The 18,066-nt window shown below is 51.4% G+C and overlaps 1 protein-coding gene across 1 annotated transcript in view; it reads right to left on the minus strand.

Annotated features, from left to right (window-relative positions):
- LOC147112208 (tripartite motif-containing protein 2-like) overlaps nucleotides 1-18,066 on the minus strand; it is a 320,620-nt gene that overhangs the window by 264,128 nt on the left and 38,426 nt on the right. The window contains exon 2 of the mRNA XM_085999868.1: nucleotides 10,986-11,165. The gene's annotated coding sequence lies outside the window, so the exon portion shown is untranslated. The remainder of the gene's footprint in view (nucleotides 1-10,985; nucleotides 11,166-18,066) is intronic.

An 18,066-nucleotide genomic window follows, 5' to 3' on the forward strand; every position in this document is an offset into this window, starting at 1 on the left:
CTGTGGAGAGCCGGGCTTGCTTCCCCAGCCACAACGAGCAGTAAGAGACCGACGACAGGTCCAGAGCAGGCCCTTCCCGAGCAGCGGCAGCTGGAGCCGACCGACGGTGGAGAGGGAGCCGAACAGCGTCGACGGGGTAAGACAGAGGGTGAAGAGCGCAGGGCGCAGCCGGGGGTTGAACACCGAGCGGCGTCGAGGAAAATAAAACAAACCGGAGAGAGGGTAAGAAACAGCCAGATTCTAGACTGAGCGGCGTCGAAAAACATCAAAAGAAGAACGCGCAGAGCACAGCCAGTGCTCACGGGCTGAACAGGGTCCGCGGGGCGAAGAAAGGGGAGACGCCATTGAGCCACGGACAAGAAGGAAGAGCGTGGGAGGCGCCATTGAGCCGCGGAGAAGCAGGGAGAGCGTGGGAGGCGCCATTGAGCCACGGACAAGAAGGAAGAGCGTGGGAGGCGCCATTGAGCCGTGGAGAAGCAGGGAGAGTGCGGGAGATGCCATTTTTAGAAGCCGCAGCGGAGAAGAAGGGCGAGCGCGGGAAGGAAGGAAATGCGGGAGATGCCATTTTGTGCCAGTGGAGAAGAAGGGGAAGCGCGTGAGGCACCATTGGTGATAGTTAACGCACACCCAAGGATGCCGAAGAGTGGCAGTATCTCTACGTTCGACAATGAAGTCGAAGATTGGGCGACATATGTGGAATGTATTGAGGTGTACTGCAGGGTGAATGAAGTGCCAGATGCTAATAAAGCACTGGTTCTGTTAAATTCCATGGGTGCATAAACTTATGGGTTACTGCGAAATCTAATAACCCCAGAGAAGCCGGTAAACAAGAATTTTGAAAGCATAGTAGAAATCCTACAGGACCACTTAAACCCCACACCGCTGCTGATAGCAGAACGATTTAAGTTCCATAAAAGGAACCAACACAAAGATGAAAGCGATGCTGAGTACCTAACGGAACTGCGCAAGCTATCGAAATACTGCCAGTTTGGAGCGGGACTAGCAGACACGTTAAGGGACAAGTTTGTGTGTGGGCTACAAAGTGAAGGACCCCAGAAACGGCTTCTATCAGAAAAGAACCTTACGCTGGACAAAGCTTTCAGTATGGCAGTATCACACGAAGCAGCCGCAAGGGGCGCTGCAGAGATACAATGGAGACCGCAAGAATATGGCACCAACGAAATGACCTATGGAACAGGGAAGTGCTATCGCTGTGGCAGAACAACACATGACCAGAAAGATTGTTGGTTCAAGGACCAAGTGTGCAGACAGTGTGGGAAAGCAGGACACATAGCAAGAGTCTGCAGGTCTGGGAAGAAAACCAACAGTAAGAAATCTCCACAGGAGAAGTACAAAAAGGTACACCAGGTGATGGACAGTGGTTCAGACGAACAGAAAAGTGACACAGACTCCGGAAGCAAGGAGCTGGGTTGTCTGAAACTACATAATGTAACCGAAATGGAGGATCACCAGACTATCTGGGTTACACTCAAGATAGACGGAGTCCAAGTGGAAATGGAATTGGACACAGGGCCAGCTCTAACAGTCATAAATCAAAGAGACTACAAGCGGCTATTTTCACACATACCCTTGAAAGCTACAGAGATTGTCTTGAAGACATATACGGGGCAAAAAGTCTACCCCAAAGGAAAAATAAGGGTGAAAGTGACATATAAAGGCCAGGAAATACCTAAAATGGATATATATGTATTGCCAAATGGAGGACCACCATTGCTAGGACATGAATGGATCCGGAAGATACAATTAGATTGGCATTCCATACAGGCACTGAAGGTTGAGGCCAAAAAGGATGACGACGTCACACCTGGACAACTGTCAAAAATGCTAACTGATGCAAAAGAAGTGTTCCAGGAGGGACTAGGAACACTAAAAGGAATAACAGCAATGATTAAAATAGAGGAAAATGCAAGCCCAAAGTTTCTGAAGGCCAGACCAGTGCCTTATGCGATCAGACCAGCTGTTGAAGCAGAGCTGGAAGGGTTGGAACGTTCAGGAGTACTGTCCAAAGTGGACTGGAGCGAGTGGGCTACACCCATCATTCCTGTAATGAAGAGGTCGTTGAGTAATATGTCTGGGGAACCAAAGAAGGTCCGCATCTGTGGGGATTTTAAGGTGACAGTGAACCCAGTCCTTCACATGGTGCAATATCCGCTTCCACGAATTGAGGATATTTTCGCCTCGCTATCTGGAGGTAAACGCTTCACCAAAATTGATCTAGCCCAGGCGTACTTGCAAATGGAGGTAGAAGAAGCTTCCAAACATTACCTTACGATCAACACTCATAAAGGTCTCCATCAATACAACCGGCTGGTGTTTGGAGTAGCCTCGGCTCCGGCTATCTGGCAGAGGGCGATGGATCAGGTCCTGCAAGGGATTCCAGGGACCCAGTGTTATTTGGACGACATCTTGGTCACGGGCGAAAATGACGGTGATCACCTCGCCAACTTGGAGAAGGTGCTCACCAGATTAAAGGAGTATGGGCTACGAGCTAATCGCCACAAGTGCGAGTTTTTCCAGAAACAGATCTCGTATTGTGGCCATGTCATCGATGAAGAGGGGTTACATAAGTCCCCTGAAAAGATTGAGGCAGTAGTCAAGGCTCCAGCACCGGAAAATGAATCAGAACTGAGGTCGTTCCTCGGGCTGGTAAACTACTACCACAAGTTCTTACCAAATTTGTCTACGGTATTACACCCGCTGAACACTCCACTGCAAACAGGGGTACCATGGAAGTGGGATGACGAACGTAGACGAGCTTTCCAGAAGTGTAAAGAATTGATCACATCAAAAGAGGTGTTGGCCCATTTCAACCCAACACTACCAATTCGTTTGGCATGTGATGCATCACCCTACGGTATTGGAGCGGTGCTGTCGCACAAATTCCCAGACGGGTTGGAGAGGCCAGTAGCCTTTGCGTCTCGGTCACGAACCTCAGACGAGTGCAACTACGCCCAGATTGACAGGGAGGCCCTCAGCCTAGTATGGGGAGTAAAAAAATTCAACCACTATCTGCATGGGCAGAAGTTCACCTTGCTGACTGACCACCAACCACTTGTCTCCATCTTTAATCCTAAGAAGGGCGTTCCAGTGATGACTGCACAGCGGTTACAAAGATGGTCCCTGTTTCTAGGGGCGAATCAATATGAAATAGAATATAAAGGTACGAAACACCATGGGAACGCTGATGGGCTATCGCGCCTGCCACTGCCTACTGTGGAGGAAGCACCAGCAGTGGACCCTATCGAGATATTTTATTCATCAATAATTGAACGATTGCCAGTAACAAACGCGGATATAGAGAAGGAGACCCGCAATGATCCGACGCTGTCACGGGTATATGAATTGACGGTGAGGGGATGGCCAACACATGGCGACTCACTGTTGCCAGCATTCTCATCCAGAAGAGAACAGCTGTCAGTATGCCAGGGGACAGTGATGTGTGGATCCAGAGTGGTGATTCCACCCAAGTTAAGGGAGAGAGTGCTAAATGAGCTACATGAAGGTCATCTGGGGGGAGTGAAAATGAAAAGCCTTGCTAGGGCTTATGTGTGGTGGCTGGGAATCGATCAACAAATCGAAGACCTAACTAAGAGCTGCTTAGGATGCTAGAAGGTCCAAAATGCACCACCACATGCCCCTCTACACCTATGGGAGTGGCCCTCCTCTCCATGGCAACGGGTGCATATTGATTTCGCTGGTCCATTCATGGACTCAATGTTCTTAATAGCAGTGGATGCTCATTCAAAGTGGCCTGAGGTAATAAGAATGTCTTCAACCACTACCGAGAAAACGATTGCAGTCCTACGGACCATATTTGCCAGAAACGGTTTGCCAGAGCAGATTTGCTCTGATAATGGACCACAGTTTGTGTCCAACGAGTTCCAAAAATTCATGAAAAGGAATGGGGTAAGGCATTACACATCCGCCCCGTATCATCCAGCCACAAATGGATTGGCTGAGAGGTTCGTACAAACCTTTAAGAAGGCGATAAAGGCCATGTGCGACGATGAAATTCCACTACAGCATAAGATGGACAATATCTTATTAGCCTACCGAAACGCGACACATGCAGTTACCAACCAGACCCCAGCCATGATGTTCTTTAACCGAAGGTTGAGATCTCGTCTGGACTTGCTCAGACCAAATGTGCGAAGAAATGTTGAGGACAAACAATTCCAGCACATCAATGAGAAGCCGACAAGGAGCTTCAATGTAGGGCAACCAGTCTTGGCCCGTGTCTATCGAACAGAGAAGTGGCAACCTGGAACGATATGTACAAGGCAGGGCCCATTAATGTACACAGTGGATGTCGGGGAGAACACTGTGAGATGCCACGTCGATCAGATCTTAGCGTCACAGGAACGCGTCAACCCCATGTCTCGAGTACCTGGGGATGAACCCGACATACCGGTAGCATCTACTTCAGACCCAGTAGCAGTGGAACCCGATGAACTACCTGATGAAAAGGGGTCAGAATCGCCTCTGCACCAAGAACAAGAACCTCTGGAAAGGCGCTATCCCGAAAGGGTCAGGAAGCCGCCCCAAAGACTGAATCTATAAATGGACTTTTGTTGTTTAATGTACATGTTGAAATGTTAATTGTTATTTGAATATTAGGGGTATTACTAATCTAACAGGGGAGGAAATGTAGTGTATGCGCCTTTAAGTCAGAACTACTTTTACAGCTCCTGTATACTGTAGTACCGGCAGTGACCACACCGGTATATAAGCTTTGCGCATGCCTCTGTACCCCCAGTCTAGAGATTACCCTTCTCCAGTAAAGACCTGTTATTTGTTAATGTACAGCATCCGTGTGATTATTTAATAATAGTGTGATGAAATATATTCCATTCATCACTGCCTGCTTTCTGTGTCTTTTCCCTTCCCCCAGTCCTCATGTATTATGCATTGGAATGTGCTGGAACTGGTTGTGTGCAGGGCTCCGCCCATACCTGGCTCCTTTGTAATCTAACTTCAGTCCGGCATCAGCCTCCTGAAGGTAGACATCTCTCTATTTTATGTGTTATGTTCTGAGTTAATAAAAGCCTTACTTTTGTTCTGCTAACTTCGAGTCTCGGAATAATTGAGGCACATCAATTTTATTAACTCAATTTTCAACACTATGGATCAACTCCTGAAACCCGAACGTTTGGATTTGGATCAACATGCTCCGGACGCATCAGCACGCTTCGGACACTGGTTTGACTGTATGGAATTCTTCCTGGACAATTCCGCAGCCGTCAAAGACGCTACGGACACTGCGAAGATGAGACTCGGAATGCTACGGAATTGGGTAAGCCACCGGGTTTACCCCCTCATCCAAGACGCCGATACGTACCTGGCCGCCTGCAACACCTTAAAGGTGCATTACCAGCAGCCTACGAATGAGGTGTATGCTAGGCATCTACTCGCTACTCGCGCACAGCGACCTGGGGAATCGGTGGAGGAGTTCCTAAGCATCCTGAAAAAGCTTGGCAAGGACTGTAAGTGCCGAGATGTAAAAGCCGCAGTGTACACCGACGAGCTTGTTCGCGATGCCTTTATCACAGGCCTCAGCTCCACTCACATCCGGCAAAGACTGCTGGAAAAAACGGGGTTGGACCTGAAACAGGCTGCGGACACCGCGCGGTCCCTGGAGATGGCCCAGAGAAACTCGGACGCCTACTCTTCAGCCCGCGCCGCCCACGCCGCCACGTGTGCGCCGAGGGCGCCGCCATCTTGGAAGGCATCTTCCCCGCCCGGCAGCCCGACACCGGCGGGGCCCAGCTCTCCCCGCAGAAGCCCTACGACAGCCGCGACGTGCCAAGGACCCAACTGCTACTTCTGCGGGCAGCCAAAGCACACCAGAAACCTGTGCCCGGCGAAAGGCACCACCTGCTTTAAGTGCGGTAAGAAGGGGCACTTCGGGAAGGTGTGCAGAGGGAACCCCGCCGGAAAACCAACCGCCGGAAAACCCGCCACCGCCGCGTGTGCGCCGTGGGAGCGGCCATCTTGGACGCCATCTTGCCCGACCTCGTGGGGTCCGCCATCTTATGAGCAGACAGCGTGGACGCCATCTTGTCTCGATCAGGGCCCTACAGTGGCATCGGTCACAGTGGACCAGACCAGGCCGCATCCGCTATCCAAATCAATGGTGGACATCGAGGTAAACGGGTGCCGGGTTAAATGCTTAATTGACAGTGGAAGCACGGAGAGTTTTATCCACCCTGAACTGGCACAACAACTCTCCCTAAAGGTGGTCCCTGCTCAGGGTACCATCTCTATGGCCGATAAAACCCAGACATCGACCATTCTGGGTTACTGCACGGTACAATTGTGCGTTAACGGAACTGTGTATGATAATTTTAAAGTATTAATCATGAAGAATCTATGTGCGAGCGTGATCTTGGGTTTGGATTTCCAGTGCAACCACCAAAGCATCACGCTCAAGTACGGTGGGTCCCAGCCGCCCCTCACAGTGTGCGGTCTGGCTACCCTGAAGGTAAAGCCGCCTTCGCTATTCGCGAACCTTACCCCTAACTGCCGGCCAATAGCGACCAAAAGCAGGAGGTACAGCTGGGAGGACAGGCGGTTTATCGCGACCGAGGTAGACAGGCTCCTGAAAGAGCGCATTATTGAACACAGCAACAGCCCGTGGCGCGCCCAAGTGGTAGTGGTAAGGGGTAGCGAGAAGAAACGGATGGTGATCGACTATAGTCAAACGATCAACAGGTACACCCTACTAGACGCCTACCCGCTACCCCGCATATCAGAAATGGTGAACCAAATCGCCCAATACCGGGTGTTCTCCACCATCGACCTCAAGTCAGCGTACCACCAGCTCCCTATCAGACCAGAGGACCGCCCGTACACCGCCTTCGAGGCGAACGGATGCCTCTACCAATTCCTCAGAGTCCCCTTTGGGGTGACGAACGGGGTCTCGGTCTTTCAGAGGGAGATGGATCGCATGGTCGATGACCACCACTTGCAGGCAACCTTCCCCTACCTCGACAACATCACCATCTGCGGTCACAACCAGCAGGATCACGACTCGAACCTCGAGAGGTTCCTGAAAACCGCACAAAAACTCAACCTCACCTATAACGAGGACAAGTGCGTTTTCAACACCACGCGCCTCTGCATACTGGGCAGCGTGGTGGAGAATGGGGAAATCGGACCAGACCCCGACCGATTGCGCCCCCTACGGGAGCTGCCCCTGCCCAACACTCCCAAAGCCCTGAAAAGGTGCCTGGGGTTATTTTCTTACTATTCCCAATGGGTCCCCAACTACTCCGACAAAGCCCGCCCCCTCTTGAAAGCATCCTCTTTTCCGCTCTCTGCTGAGGCCCACGCCGCCTTCAAAAGCATTAAGCAGGATATTGAGCGGGCCACGCTACAGGCAGTGGACGAGAACACTCCATTTCAAGTGGAAAGTGATGCGTCCGACTTCGCCTTGGCGGCCACCCTCAACCAGGCGGGGCGGCCCGTAGCTTTCTTCTCGAGGACCCTCCAAGGCCCCGAGATCAGACACTCCTCCGTGGAAAAGGAGGCCCAAGCCATCGTGGAGGCAGTGCGCCACTGGCGCCACTACCTAGCCGGCAAACGCTTCACCCTACTTACCGACCAGCGATCGGTAGCGTTTATGTTCAACAATAAACAGAGGGGGAAGATTAAAAATGATAAGATTCTTAGGTGGCGGATCGAGCTCTCCACTTTCGAGTACGACATCATTTACCGGCCAGGGGCCCTTAACGAATCCCCTGACGCCCTCTCACGAGGGATGTGTGCCAGCGCCACCGAGGATCGGCTACAGACCCTCCACAACGACCTCTGCCACCCAGGGGTCACGCGGCTGTTCCACTTCATAAAGTCCCGTAACTTACCCTACTCGATTGAGGAAGTTCGGTCTCTGACCAGGAACTGCCGCACTTGCGCTGAGTGCAAGCCTCGGTTCTACCGCCCAGATAGAGCCCACTTAATCAAAGCTACACGGCCCTTCGAGCGGCTCAGCTTAGATTTCAAGGGCCCCCTCCCGTCCGTCGACCGCAATGTTTACTTCCTGAACATTGTGGACGAATACTCCCGTTTCCCATTCGCCTTCCCCTGCCCAGACATGACCAGCGCCACGGTCATTAAATGCCTCAACAGCCTGTTCTGCCTGTTCGGTATGCCGAGCTATATCCACACGGATAGGGGGGCGTCCTTCATGAGTGAAGAGCTACGCCAGTACATGCTGTCCAAGGGGATCGCCACGAGCCGTACCACCAGCTACAACCCCCGGGGTAACGGCCAGGTGGAGCGAGAGAACGGGACAGTGTGGAAAGCAGTCACTCTAGCTCTAAGGACCAAGGGCCTCCCTATCTCCCGCTGGCAGGAAGTCCTCTCGGATGTGCTCCATTCGATACGGTCGCTATTGTGTACGGCCACTAATACCACGCCTCATGAACGAATGTTTGTCTTTCCCCGGAAATCCACCTCGGGCGTATCCATGCCGTCATGGCTCTCCACCCCAGGTCCGGTACTCGTGCGAAGGCATGTGAGGGGCCACAAGACGGACCCTCTCGTGGAGCCAGTACACCTACTCCACGCCAACCCCCAATACGCATATGTCCGGCACGCCGACGGAAGGGAGGACACCGTGTCCATAAAAGACGTCGCCCCAGCCGGCATCAACAACAACCACGGCAATAGCAGCGACGACGATCACAGCAACCCTTACCCACCCACTATTCTTTCATCACCCCCGGAAGAACATCGACCAACGGCACCCCCACCAACTACCCCTTCAACAACCCCGGCGGCACCCCCGGCAGAGACCCAGGAGGCTACCGGGGACACCCAGCCGACACCCGCGGCACCACAACAGCCACGTCGGTCGCAGAGGACTATCAAACCCCCGAACAGACTAAATCTATAGAAGGGGTGAATGTGATGAAATATATTCCATTCATCACTGCCTGCTTTCTGTGTCTTTTCCCTTCCCCCAGTCCTCATGTATTATGCATTGGAATGTGCTGGAACTGGTTGTGTGCAGGGCTCCGCCCATACCTGGCTCCTTTGTAATCTAACTTCAGTCCGGCATCAGCCTCCTGAAGGTAGACATCTCTCTATTTTACGTGTTATGTTCTGAGTTAATAAAAGCCTTACTTTTGTTCTGCTAACTTCGAGTCTCGGAATAATTGAGGCACATCAAATAGCGTATCCACTGAACCACGGATCCAACAGTGGGGCTGGGCCCTTCCCCCGGTGTCCTGCCCTGTGGGACTGGGCCCTTCCCCCGGTGCCCTGTGGGACTGGGCCCTTCCCCCGGTGTCCTGTGGGACTGGGCCCTTCCCCCGGTGCCCTGTGGTACGGGGCCCTTCCCCCGGTGCCCTGTGGGACTGGGCCCTTCCCCCGGTGTCCTGTGGGACTGGGCCCTGCCCCCGGTGTCCTGTGGGACTGGGCCCTGCCCCCGGTGCCCTGTGGGACGGGGCGCTTCCCCCGGTGTCCTGTGGGACTGGGCCCTTACCCCGGTGTCCTGCCTTGTGGGACTGGGCGCTTCTCCCGGTGCCCTGTGGGACTGGGCCCTGCCCCCGGTGTCCTGTGGGACTGGGCCCTTCCCCCGGTGCCCTGTGGGACTGGGCCCTTCCCCCGGTGCCCTGTGGGACTGGGCCCTTCCCCCGGTGCCCTGTGGGACTGGGCCCTACCCCCGGTGCCCTGTGGGACTGGGCCCTTCCCCCGGTGCCCTGTGGGACTGGGCCCTTTCCCCGGTGCCCTGTGGGACTGGGCCCTTCCCCCGGTGCCCTGTGGGACTGGGCCCTTCCCCCCGGTGTCCTGTGGGACTGGGCCCTTCCCCCGGTGCCTTGCCCTGTGGGACTGGGCCCTTCCCCCGGTGCCCTGTGGGACAGGGCCCTTCCCCCGGTGCCCTGTGGGACTGGGCCCTTCCCCCGGTGCCCTGTGGGACTGGGCCCTTCCCCCGGTGCCCTGTGGGACTGGGCCCTTCCCCCGGTGTCCTGTGGGACTGGGCCCTTCCCCCGGTGTCCTGTGGGACTGGGCCCTTCCCCCGGTGTCCTGTGGGACTGGGTCCTTCCCCCGGTGTCCTGTGGGACTGGGCCCTTCCCCCGGTGCCCTGTGGGACTGGGCCCTTCCCCCGGTGCCCTGTGGGACTGGGCCCTTCCCCCGGTGCCCTGTGGGACTGGGCCCTTCCCCCGGTGTCCTGTGGGACTGGGCCCTTCCCCCGATGTCCTGTGGGACTGGGCCCTTCCCCCGGTGTCCTGTGGGACTGGGCCCTTCCCCCGGTGTCCTGTGGGACTGGGCCCTTCCCCCGGTGTCCTGTGGGACTGGGCCCTTCCCCCGGTGTCCTGTGGGACTGGGCCCTTCCCCCGGTGTCCTGTGGGACTGGGCCCTTCCCCCAGTGTCCTGTGGGACTGGGCCCTTCCCCCGGTGCCCTGTGGGACTGGGCCCTTCCTCCGGTGCCCTGTGGGACTGGGCCCTTCCCCTGGTGCCCTGTGGGACTGGGCCCTTCCCCCGGTGTCCTGTGGGACTGGGCCCTTCCCCCGGTGTCCTGTGGGACTGGGCCCTTCCCCCGGTGTCCTGTGGGACTGGGCCCTTCCCCCGGTGTCCTGTGGGACTGGGCCCTTCCCCCGGTGTCCTGTGGGACTGGGCCCTTCCCCCGGTGTCCTGTGGGACTGGGCCCTTCCCCCGGTGTCCTGTGGGACTGGGCCCTTCCCCCGGTGTCCTGTGGGACTGGGCCCTTCCCCCGGTGTCCTGTGGGACTGGGCCCTTCCCCCAGTGTCCTGTGGGACTGGGCCCTTCCCCTGGTGCCCTGTGGGACTGGGCCCTTCCCCCGGTGTCCTGTGGGACTGGGCCTTTCCCCCGGTGTCCTGTGGGACTGGGCCCTTCCCCCGGTGTCCTGTGGGACTGGGCCCTTCCCCCGGTGTCCTGTGGGACTGGGCCCTTCCCCCTGGTGTTTCTCAGTAGTAAAGTGGTTGCTGGTTATCCCTTACCTGGCCATGATGAATCGGGGCAGAAACCCGCAGTGTCAGAAAAGCTTCAGCCGCAGCGAGTCTGAGATGAGCAGAGGGGCCAATATTATTCGTTCTGCTCCAGTCGACCGGCCCTGGGAAACAGCCAACAGATCATGGGCCTGAGCCCCACCGTGAACACCTTCCCCCTGCGATCTTCACCTGCAAAAATAAACACTGAATAGCAGGAGGATATTCAACTGTGGAGGCTTCGCAACTAGAAACTCGATTCTCTCCTCGCTCGATATTGACACAAGTTCCAGGGTCACTGGACATTGAGCAGGGGATGGAACTCCTCACTAGCCCAGCGGCACGGACGCTAACTGTAGCCGCCACAGCTGATCTGCGGGAGTTCGGCCAACTTCGCACAGGATCCTGGGTCGGTTCTGCTCCCTGTGGGGCTCAGTACCACACCAGGCCAGGGACAGACTGTGCAGGTTACCCCTGGCACCAAGTGTTGCTATTAATGCAGAGCAGAATGTTAGAGTGCAGCCTTGGCTACTTAATACTCGACAGTAAAATAGGATTACATTACACAGGATATACGGCACAGAAACAGGCCATTCGGCCCAACCAGTCCATGCCGGTGTTTATGCTCCACTCGAGCCTCCTCCCGTCTTTCCTCATCTAAATCTATCAGCGTAACCCTCGATTCCCTTCTCCCTCAGGTGCCTGTCTAACCACCCCTTAAATGCATCGATACTATTCGCTTCAACCACTCCCTGTAACACTCTGATACACCCCAACAGGACAGTGGAAGTACCATCACCACATACTGCGACCCTGCACATGTTCAAACTCTTCACAACATGTAATCTAGTGAAGAGGTGATGGAGCGAGAGGGTTAAACACACAGAGACAGAAAAAATGAAAGACTTGCATTTCACAACTTCAGGATGTCCCAAAAGCGCCTTACAGCCAATGAAGTGCTTTTTGAAGTGTAGTCACTGTTGTAATGTAGGAAACGTGGCAGCCAATTTGCGCACAGCAAGCTCCCACAAACAGCAATGTGATATTGACCAGATAACCTGTTTTAGTGATATTAATTGAGGGATAAACAGTGGCCCCAGGACACCAGGGATAACTCCCCTGCTCTCTTCCAAGTAGTGCTCGCGCAATCTTTAACATCCAGGTGAGAGAGCAGACAGCACCTCGGTTTAACATCTCATCCGAAAGATGGCACCTCCGACAGTGCAGCACTGGAGTATCAGACTAGATTTTTGTGCTCAAGTCCCTGGAGTGGGACTTGAACCCACAACCATCTGACTCAGAGGCGAGAATGCTGCCCACTGAGCCACAGCTGACACAGCTTACAGGGAGAGAGAGGGTTAAATACAGAGACACAGAGAGAGAGAGGGTTAAACAGAGGGACAGGGAGAGAGAGGGTTAAACAGAGAGACAGGGAGAGAGAGGGTTAAATACCGAGAGAGACAGGGAGGGAGAGGGTTAAATACCGAGAGACAGGGAGAGAGAGAGGGTTAAACACAGAGAGACGGGGAGGGAGAGGGTTAAATACAGAGACAGGGAGAGAGAGGGTTAAACAGAGAGAGAGGGTTAAATACAGAGGGACAGGGAGAGAGAGGGTTAAATACAGAGAGACAGAGAGAGAGAGGGTTAAATACCGAGAGACAGGGAGAGGGTTAAATACAGAGACAGGGAGAGAGAGGGTTAAATACCGAGAGAGACAGGGAGAGAGAGGGTTAAATAGAGAGAGACAGGGAGAGAGAGGGTTAAACACAGAGAGACGGGGAGAGAGAGGGTTAAATACAGAGAGGGAGAGAGAGGGTTAAACACAGGGACGGAGCGAGAGGGTTAAACAGAGAGAGAGAGAGAGAGAGGGTTAAATACAGAGGGACAGGGAGAGAGAGGGTTAAATACAGAGACAGGGTGAGAGAGGGTTAAACAGAGGGACAGGGAGAGAGAGGGTTAAATACCGAGAGAGAGGGTTAAACACAGCGAGACGGGGAGAGAGAGGGTTAAATACAGAGACAGGGAGAGAGAGGGTTAAATACAGAGAGGGTTAAACACACAAAGCTCTGGTGCCCAACAACAGACAGAGCCCTAGAATGGCTGACCAAAACCCAATTAGGCTCCCCCCAACACATAATAATACACACCGGCACAAATGACCTAAGGGCCCAGCAGAAAAGGGTAGCAACATCGCTCGGATCAGTGATTGAGAAAGCAAGCGACACCTTCCCAAACACTAGAATCACTGTTTCCACACTATTGCCGAGAAGAGACTTCAACAACAAAACAATCCACGAGATAAATGCAAGCATAGCAAGAGACTGTGAATTAAAACATTACATGCACCTAGCCCAACACCCCACCCTCGATGTGGAATGTCTTTACGACCAAGTCCATATCCACAGGAAACGAATGTCGGTCTTTGCAAAGGCCCTGAAGGACGTCGCTTTTAACCGGGTCCACACCCAGACGCCAAGAGGACCCCCCCCCCGGCCACCAGAGACCAGCGGGGTACAGACCAGGACTACTACAGAGACCACCACCACACCAACCAGGACCAGAGAGGATCCCCATGTACAACACCAATGTCGGACCTGCACCACTCCTGCCCTACAGGGGAGCAGGACCACCCCCAGCCAGGCAGAGGGAGAGGTGCTCAGGACGGACGCAATACTACAGGCAGAGACAGTCCATTAAGAGACATAATGCAGGCGATCAGCAGCATCTACTCCCGCCTTATGGATCAGAAAAAAATAAGGACTAGTTGTTAGAAAGAGTTGTAACCAATTATCCTCAGCATTTATAGACAATTGAAATGTTCTTTTTTCCCCATTTAGACATGACAAACACATATCACTATTTATCATATTTTAACCCATCACAGTAACGGATGAATTTTAGCATGAAATCCTTATATATCTCAACCTGGAATATCCAAGGCCTACGCTCTTCTATGCTTGGCATGAAGAGTAGGACCTCAGAGTTCCTAGATGAAATCAAAGATCTGGACATTATCTTTTTGCAAGAAGCCTGGTGTAGAGGAGAAGGGCCCACTGGTTGTCCCCCTGGGTACACAGAGCTGGTGGTCCCCTCCAATAAATTGCCAGGAGTAACCCAGGGCAGAGAATCTGGAGGCATACTGATTTGGATTAAAGCAAAGCTTAGGAATTACATTAAATTTATAAAAAAGGGCGAAAACCACTTATGGCTCAAAATTAAGAGGGGCGTCATCTCTAGCATGAAAGATGTTTTTATTTGCACACTCTATATCCCCCCGACAGAATCCCCGTACTTCAAAGAGAACACCTTCTCCAACATTGAGAGGGAGATTATCCAATTCCAGGCCCAGGGAAATGGGTTGATCTGTGGTGACCTCAACTCAAGAACTGGCGAAGAACCAGACTTCACCAATAATCAGGGGAATAATTACATATTTGGGAATAACCACTTTGATCTCCCTTCCCATCCACACAGGCATAACTGCGACAAACAGACAAATGCAAACGGAAAACAGCTCCTGCAGCTCTGTCGAAGCCTGGGTCTGTACATTGTCAATGGTAGGTTATTGGGAGACTTCCTAGGAAGATCCACCCATTGCTCACCTCTTGGCTTCAGCACCGTAGACTATATGATTACGGATCTGGACCCATCCTCTTTCAGAGCATTCACAGTCAAACCACAAACAACACTGTCAGATCACAGTCAAATTACTGCATATCTTAAAAGGACAGAAACAACCAACACAGAAACACAACCCAGTAAGCTGTACAACATTAAAAAATCCTACAGATGGGCCAAAAACAGCACGGAAAAATACCAGAAAGCAATTAGCAATCAATCAACTCAAGCTCTCTTGGGCACCTTTCTGGAAAATACATACACACACAATAAAGAAGGCATAAACCGGGCAGTGAATAACCTAAATAATATTTTTGATAATTTGGCATCAATGTCAAACTTGAAAGTTCGCAAGAATAAACCCAAAACAAAAAACTACGAAAAATGGTTTGACTCCGATTGCCATAACATGAGGAAAAAACTCAGAAAAATATCAAACCAAAAACACAGACAACCAGAAAACGAGGAATTACGCCTTACTTATTGTCAGGCACTAACACAATACAAAAACACACTCAGAACCAAGAAAGAACAATATATTAAGAATATACTCAGCTCCATTGAGGAATCTATTGATTCCAACTGTTTCTGGGACAACTGGAATACATTACACAAAAAACAACACGACAAATTGGCCATTCAAAACGGAGACACATGGGAAAACCATTTTGAAAAATTATACCAGAAAAACACACTAAGCCCAGAGCAATACCAAATATGCAAAAAACTGGAAAAGCTCGAATTTGCCATAAAAGATAACCAAAACCCGATAGACCCCATAATATCTGAAAAAGAGCTATTTGAAAAACTCAAGGACCTGCGACCAGGAAAAGCTTGCGGTGCAGACGGCATCCTAAGCGAGATGATTAAACACATGGACGATAAAATGAAATTGGCTATACTGAAACTCTTCAACTTGGTTCTGAGTGTCGGTTACTTCCCTGATATCTGGAACAAAGGACTCATAACGCCCATATACAAAAGTGGAGACAAAGTTGACCCAAATAACTATCGAGGCATCTGTGTAAACAGTAACCTGGGGAAGGTTTTCTGTAGTATCATAAACAAAAGACTTATAAACTTCCTTGAGGAGCACAAAGTCTTGAGTAAAAGCCAAATTGGATTCCTACCAAACTACAGAACATCAGATCATATCTTCACCCTACAGACCCTAATTGACAAACATGTTCATCAAAACAAAAGCAAAATTTTTGCCTGTTTATAGATTTCCAGAAGGCTTTCGATTCCATCTGGCATGACGGTCTATTCTTGAAACTTATCAAAAGTGGTGTAGGGGGAAAAACATATGATGTAATCAAATCAATGTATACAAACAAAAAATGTGCAGTTAAAATTGGAGACAAACAAACAAAATACTTCCCACAGGGGCGTGCTGTGACGCAGGGCTCGCCCATCTCACCGACACTCTTCAATATTTACATAAATGAATTGGCAAAACTACTTGAACAATCTACAGCACCCGGCCTCACCCTACATGAATCCAAGGTTAAATTCCTCCTCAATGCAGATGACCTGGTTCTGCTGTCACAAACTAAGGAGGGTCTACAGCAGAACCTGGATCTGCTAGAGTCATTCTGTCAGACCTGGGCCCTGACAATAAACCCCCAAAAAACCAAAGTCCTTGTGTCCCAGCAAAGATCCAGACATCAGGGACCCAGAATAAATTTCACACTAGGAACAACTAAAATTGAACAAACCACTAACTACACATACTTGGGCTTAAAAATCAGCTCTATGGGAAATTTTCATTGGCTGTGAATGAACTGAAAGAGAAAGCTAGAAGGGCTTTCTATGCCATTAAAAAATCAGTCCAAATAGAAATCCCAATTAGCATTTGGCTCAAAATTTTTAAATCAGTAATTGAACCAATTGCACTCTATGGCAGTGAGGTGTGGGGACCGCTAACACAACAAGAATTTGCAAAATGGGACAAACACCCAATTGAGATCCTACATGCAGAATTCTGTAAAAGTATCCTCCAGACTCAAAGGAAATCTGTAAACAATGCATGCAGGGCAGAGCTAGGCCAATATCCATTAATAATTACTATCCAAAAAAGAGCCACCAAATTTTGGAAACACCTAAAAATGAGCAACCCCCACTGCTATCATTACGAAGCCCTGAAATGCCAAGAGAGGACCATAAAGAAGAATACCCTCAGTCAACTAGTCCTGGGACTCAGTGAAGTAACTACTAACACTACTAACAATAACCAGCCCCAGGACAGTGACATCGTAGCACAGAGAATTCGACCCAACACAATTGTCACTAAGCAAAAGGAAAAATACCTGTCATATTGGGCAGAAACAACAAAAACCCAAAACAAACTCAATTGCTACTTGGCCCTAAACAGACAATACAACATGGCTGAATACCTGACCATGGTAAAGGATAGCAAACTGAGAAAGACCTTGACAAGGTACAGACTTAGTGAACATAGCCTGGCCATCGAAAAAGGCAGACACAGACAGACCCGGCTGCCAAGAGAGGACAGGATATGCTCTCACTGCAGTCAGGGAGTGGTGGAGACAGAGAGACACTTCCTCACAGCTTGTGGAAAATATCAGGGCATCAGGGAGAATTTCTACCAAAAATTCACAAAAATATGCCCTGAATTCAGAAATTTGAATGACGACCAAAAACTCCCATACCTACTAGGGGAACAGAGAAATTGTGTAACCTTAGCGGCACACTATGTTACAGCTTGCCATAAACAGAGGGACAACCAGTAAACCTAAGAAAAGAGTATATACAAATTATACGAATGTATATTTATACACTCAGGGATATATCTGTTTATACACTGTATGAATAGATCTGCGTTTATGTGTTCAACCATAAATGTTTTTCGATGCTTTGGCAACATAAGATGTACCTTATCATGCCAATAAAGCGATTTGAATTGAATTGAATTGAAATTGAGAGAGAGAGGGCTAAATACACAGAGACAGGGAGAGAGAGGGTTAAACACACAGGCCTAGAAATTCAGTTGGTAGCGCCAGCCGCTAGCGCCTTAAGAGGGCGCTAAGTGGGGCACGAAGCGGCTAGCGCCCGGGCGCGGCGCAATCTGCGCCTCTCGCAAACTTGAGTGAAGATTTAGCGGCGGCGCAAAACCGCAGCGCCCGCTCAGCTGCGCGCGCAGCTCCTGACGTCGTTTCATGGTGCAACGCACTTGGTGCGCCCCGAACCGGAACTTCAGTGGCGCCCCCCTCCTTTCCGCCTGGCGCTCCCAGCGACTGGTTGACTGGAACGGTTCCTGTTGTGTATGTAATATGTGTGCTACTTTGAACCTATGGACAGGACTGCACTACTTGTTGGGCGTAGTGATACGCAGTACCACTCCTGGCCATAGGGGTATAAATAGTACTGTGGGTACTGATCTCCCCTCAGTTCCCGCCTGTGGGCATGAAGTAAAGACCTATGTGCAGTCCCTACCTCCAACCAGTAAAGGCCT

This window comes from Somniosus microcephalus, chromosome 10 (assembly GCF_052327205.1).
Source record: "Somniosus microcephalus isolate GS21.2 chromosome 10, FLI_Smic_1.0, whole genome shotgun sequence".
NCBI classification, from domain to species: domain Eukaryota; kingdom Metazoa; phylum Chordata; class Chondrichthyes; order Squaliformes; family Somniosidae; genus Somniosus; species Somniosus microcephalus.